The 5,562-nt window shown below is 52.2% G+C and overlaps 1 long non-coding RNA gene across 1 annotated transcript; it reads left to right on the plus strand.

The window, feature by feature from the left end:
• The first annotated feature begins 3,996 nt into the window (after positions 1–3,996).
• On the plus strand, positions 3,997–5,349 carry LOC103350001 (uncharacterized). Its single transcript, XR_518081.3, has 3 exons — positions 3,997–4,480; positions 4,858–4,964; positions 5,071–5,349. It is a non-coding gene; the product is annotated as an uncharacterized lncRNA (long non-coding RNA).
• Positions 5,350–5,562: the final 213 nt, after the last annotated feature.

Below are 5,562 nucleotides of genomic sequence, written 5' to 3' on the forward strand. Positions count from 1 at the left end.
CAGCCATGTTGCCAACAGCTAGTGGCTGCTGGATGTGCAGCCCCAGAGAGGAAGAGCACCAGTGTGCCCTGGGTGTGCACACTTGGCTCTGGCCCTAGTTTCTGACAGCTCTGGGGTACGTATACTCTGAAGGCACAACCACAGAGTTGCACTGTTCCATGCCCTTAAGATTTCAAAATAAGACGAAAGGGTTAGTGTAGGCCATTTTTTCCTCTCCCTTCCTTCAAATATCAGCTCAAAATTGACGTCTGAGAATTGGTAATAGGTTCAACACTTTCAATTCGCAAAGCATGCTGCACGCTAAGCAAGCGCTCGGCCCAGGCCAGGCAGGCGGCGGTGGCGAGCGCCCTCTGGTGTGCGTCTCTGGAACCGAGCGGCCCTGGCAGCTTCCATCCTGGAAAACCTGGGGAAGGCACAGTGCAGGGAGGGGGGGGGTCCCCACGGGGGTCCCGGCGGGCGCGCTCACTTCCCTGTCACCTCCCTCCGCCCACCAGCGTCGAGGTCCATGCTCAGACCCCCTTTGGGAGGCTGGGAGGCTGGGGTCACAGAGGTTTGGAAACAGGCTGAGAGTTACCCAACTAACAAATCACAGGCCTGGGATGGACGGCCCGCTCCCCAGATCCCGGGAGCTTTCAAGCGCTGTTACGAAACCGTCTGGAGAAGACAGCATGGAAGGCAGGATTGACAGCCGCACGGGGAGGGAGGAAAGTTCGTGAGGCTAGGGAGGCAGCGCCACGGGGCGGGGAGAAGGTTACCTGGTTGAGTGGAGAGAATACACCTGGGCAGGCCAGGCGGGCGGCTCAGCAGAGAGGCAGAGACTGAGTGCAGTCTGTTTGGGCTCCCTAGGTTTTTAAGGGAGTCTGTTTACCCACTTCCCCCTCTCCTCCAGGACAAAGGATGGGAGTCCTGGTAGAAGGGTTTGTTGGGGTGAAAATTAGCAAATTCCTCCCCAGATTTGCTGGCACTGGGAAGAGTAGGGGGGCTTCCCTTAGGGCATCTGAGAAGGTTGTATTGCTCCATGTTATCAGGTAACCCCTTTGGTCCTGAGGAGAGAATTCTCCTGGGAGCTTTCCTTGGGGGAGGGGCTGGGACCACCTGGGGGGTGATCAGGGGCTGGGCAGGACTTTTTTTTTTTTTTTTTTTTTTTTTTTTTTTTTGACAGGCAGAGTGGACAGTGAGAGAGACAGAGAGAAAGGTCTTCCTTTGCCGTTGGTTCACCCTCCAATGGCCGCCGCGGCCAGCGCACTGCACCGATCCGATGGCAGGAGCCAGGAGCCAGGTGCTTTTCCTGGTCTCCCATGGGGTGCAGGGCCCAAGCACCTGGGCCATCCTCCACTGCACTCCCGGGCCACAGCAGAGGGCTGGCCTGGAAGAGGGGCAACCGGGACAGAATCCGGCGCCCCGACCGGGACTAGAACCCGGTGTGCCGGCGCCGCTAGGCAGAGGATTAGCCTAGTGAGCCGCGGCGCCGGCCCCAGGACTTTGAAGTGTAAGATGCTGGGCTCCTGGAGTTCTTTGGGCCTTTCTACACACACACACACACACACACACACACACAGGCTAAATTAATTCTGACTTGCTTCCTAACACTTAGCGGGGGTAGAAAACCTTTGATGCCTCTTTATATTTAAAATAAGACATATACTAAAGGCCTTGAATGTAATACAACCTTTATCCTATTGGCATTGCTGGTGATGGATTTTTTATGGACTTACTCTGGCACAAATGGGGTTGATCATTTACTTTTTTTTTTTTTTTTTTTTTTTTTTTTTTTTTTTTTTGACAGGCAGAGTGGACAGTGAGAGAGAGAGACAGAGAGAAAGGTCTTCCTTTGCCATTGGTTCACCCTCCAATGGCTGCCATGGCCGGCGTGCTGCGGCCCGCGCACCACGCTGATCCGATGGCAGGAGCCAGGTACTTCTCCTGGTTTCCCATGGGGTGCAGGGCCCAAGACTTGGGCCATCCTCCACTGCACTCCCTGGCCACAGCAGAGAGCTGGCCTGGAAGAGGGGCAACCGGGACAGAATCCGGCGCACCGACCGGGACTAGAACCCAGTGTGCTGGCGCCGCAAGGCGGAGGATTAGCCTAGTGAGCCACGGCGCCGGCTGATCATTTACATCTTATTCATCATGTACAAACATGGGGGAACCAGACCCAGGACAGAGTTGACTGCAGCTGTGTGTCTGGGTTATTCAGTGTTGCCTACAAGCCTTTTAGTGCCCCAAGCAGCTTCCTGGCAAGCCCATCCCTCAGTCCAACTATGAGCAGTACTGCATTATGTAGGAAGTAGCTTCTGTCTGCTAGAACAGGGTGGTGAAGAACAGAAACCTAGCAGAGGACCAGAGCTGGCTTTGCCAAGTTCTTACCCCATTGTCTCCATGTAACTCCCTTCTATCTCTGGCCCCAATTTAAAAATAAGTAAAGGGGGGGGGGGCACTGTGATGTAGCAGGTAAAGCCGCCATCTGCAGTGCTGGCATCCCATATGAGCGCCAGTTCGAGTCCAGGCTGCTCCACTTCAGATCCAGCTCTCTGCTGTGGCCTGGGAAAGCAGTAGAAGATGGCCCAAGTTCTTGGACCCCTGCACCCTTGTGGGAAACCCAGAGGAAGCTCCTGGCTCCTGGCTTCAGATCAGCTCAGCTCCGGCCATTGTGGCCATTTGAGGAGAGAACCAGCAAATGGAAGACCCCCAACCCTGCATCTCCGCTTCTCTCTGTGTATCTCTTTCAAGTACATAAATAAATCATTAAAAACATAAATAAGTAAGTAACTGGGCAGATTTTAGGCCTAGGGCTAATGCTGCTTCCCATGTTGGAGTGTCTGAATTCCAGTCTTGGTTCCAGCTTCCTACTAACACACACCCTGGGAGACAACACATGATGCCTTCCCTATGCTTCAACTCCCTCATCCGCAAAATAGGAATGTTAATCCCTACTTCTGGGATTTATGGTGGGGATTAAGTGGATTGGTGTATGTCCCTGGCATGCTATAAATGCTCCATAAACGCAACCTGTGGGGTCAGCGCTGTGGCCTAGCAGGTAAAGTTGCTGCCCGCAGTGCCTGCATCCCAGATGGGCACCACTTCAAATCCCCACCACTCCACTTCTGATCCAGCTCTCTGCTATGGCCTGGGAAAGCAGTGGAAGATGGCCCAAGTGCTTGGGATCCTGCACCCATGATGGAGACCCGGAAGAAGCTCCTGGCTCCTGGTTTTGGATAGGCCCAGCTCTGACTGTTGTGACCCTTTGGGAAGTGAACCAGAGGACAGAAGATCTCTCTCTCTCTCTCTGTGAGTGTGTGTGTGTGTTTCCCTCTCTCTGTGTAACTCTGCCTCTAAATAAATAAATAAATCTTTTCTTAAAATGTTACCTTAGTATTACTACTATTGTCATTACATCAGAATTGACCCCCGAAAATATATATATGAAAATGTGGCCCCTTAAAGTTCCCCAGAAGTGCCATCTGGGGTGCCACATATGTTGCTGGAATTTGGGGTGCTATACGATATTACCATGTGCTTATTAATAAATCCCCAATATTAATAAGCCCGAAAGGGTTCTTGCCTAATATTTAGAGAATTCTAAATACCGGCACAGATAAACGAGGCAGCATGGTACATTTCAAGTTTTTATTTAGTGAGAGAAATCATAGGAGAGTGAGAGCTTTATCTGAGAGACAGAGAGGGGTAAATCTGGGTTCATACCCAGTACCAGGAACCAGCCACGTGGAAGAGCATCTAGGCCAGGAAGCCTACAGCCAGAACCCTCCTGGCTAGAGGCCAGGGAAAAGAGGCCCAGACACACTCGCCGTGTCCCAGGCTTTTAACCCACTTCCAAAGGGGAGTGGTTCATTAACCTGATTGGCCGGTGGGCACTCAGGTGTGACCAGGTAAAGACATGAGGTCACAGAGGGGCGTGGCGAAGGTATCAGGTAGAATGTGAGGTCACACAGGGGCGTGGCAAAGGTATCAGGTAGAGTGTGAGGTCACACAGGGGCGTGGCAAAGGCGTGGTCTTCCAGCTCACAAACCTAATTGATTTTAACCTGTATGCCTGCCTACTTCAATTAGACCTTACAAAGTAAAATACGAGACAACTGTAACCACCAAGGCATTGAATGTATCTGGGCATCAAGCGATAAACACGGATGAGACTGAATCAGGATGCAACCCCCGGAGTGAAGAGGCACCGCAATCCGCTTCCAGGTGCGGAAGCTGCTGAAGAGGGAGGGGCCGAGGAGTCGGGCAGGCGGAGACGACGGCCGTGGAAGAAGCCAGCTTCCCTGACTGCGGGCATCTTGGCCGTAACTGCCACGCTTGTCCTCTGGGATCCTGCTAGTCATCCCAAGCCCTATTTGGTAACTGAGGTGGTTAAGATAATCTGCCAGCCGTCTGGTGCCAGAAAATGATGCCTGGAACATCCCTTATCTGACATCGGGAACGATCAGGTGCATTCTGGTTAGCCACAGGCAGCCATGGCCAAGGTTAGCATAGAAACCCCCTTCTTCCTGGCGAGGGGGATGCTTTCATCTTGCGGCCACTCGAGACACACATCTGCCATCAGATGACACTGTGTAGCCCTGGCATTGTCCCCTTCTGTCTTGGGTCTCACAGCACCTTCCAGCTTTGGCGGCTGCTTCTTGTCCACAGCAGAAATGGTCAATTACCACCAAGTGGCTTGCCCAAGCAAACTGAGAAAGGGGAAACATTTGAGTCTGTGCTTGAGGTACAAAAGGCCCGTAGACCCTAGCAGCCAACAGTCACAACACTTCCTTCTGTGGGAGGTGTGGTGCCTACAGCACCATCGTCTGCCTCAGTCCAGTTCCAAGAGCACCACCATGCCCCTCTACCTTGTTCCCAGGTCCCTGGGCCCTTTGCTCTTTCCAAGTTTGCAGCAGCCGCTCTCACACTTCCCAGCCGTCACCAGCCACCAACCACAGAGCAGCAGGTGCAATGCAGACTCAACAGGTGACCTCATGGCCCTGGACACCCCGTCAGAACAGGTGACAAGGGTGGGGTGGCATGAAGGGGTGGGGGGGCTGGGGACCAGCACGGGGCACTTCTTCAATGACAGGACTCCACAGCACTGCTTCATTGCCTTTCTTGGCACGTTCTCCGAGAGATTTCAAAAGATGACTAGTTGGGTTCAGAAAGCGAGCACGCCAATTCCCTTAATGCCTGAAGATGCATGTATCTGGGCCTACTGATTTACATTTGCTGCAGACCAACCAAGAATTCCCTCATCTGCCACCGGCAATAAGCTATTCTTGCAAGGTCTTCATTACTTCCTAATTGTTGGAATTTATTTGCTACATTTTTCTTGTTAGGAAACATTAAAAAAATTAATCTTCAATCTTGGGCTGCTGTTAATTTAAAAGTTCCTCCTCATTTATTAATGGCATCATTTATTATTTCAATCATTCCCCCCACCACTGCCAGTGTGTGTGCACACACACATGCTCACACACTCACACCCTGGTTTCAAACTCCTTTGCTCTCTCTCGCTGGTTACAAACTCCAGGCTTCCATCCAATGACCATTGTCAATGCAACACCTACTTGACTGT

The sequence above is a fragment of the Oryctolagus cuniculus genome, chromosome 7 (genome assembly GCF_964237555.1).
Source record: "Oryctolagus cuniculus chromosome 7, mOryCun1.1, whole genome shotgun sequence".
NCBI lineage: Eukaryota > Metazoa > Chordata > Mammalia > Lagomorpha > Leporidae > Oryctolagus > Oryctolagus cuniculus.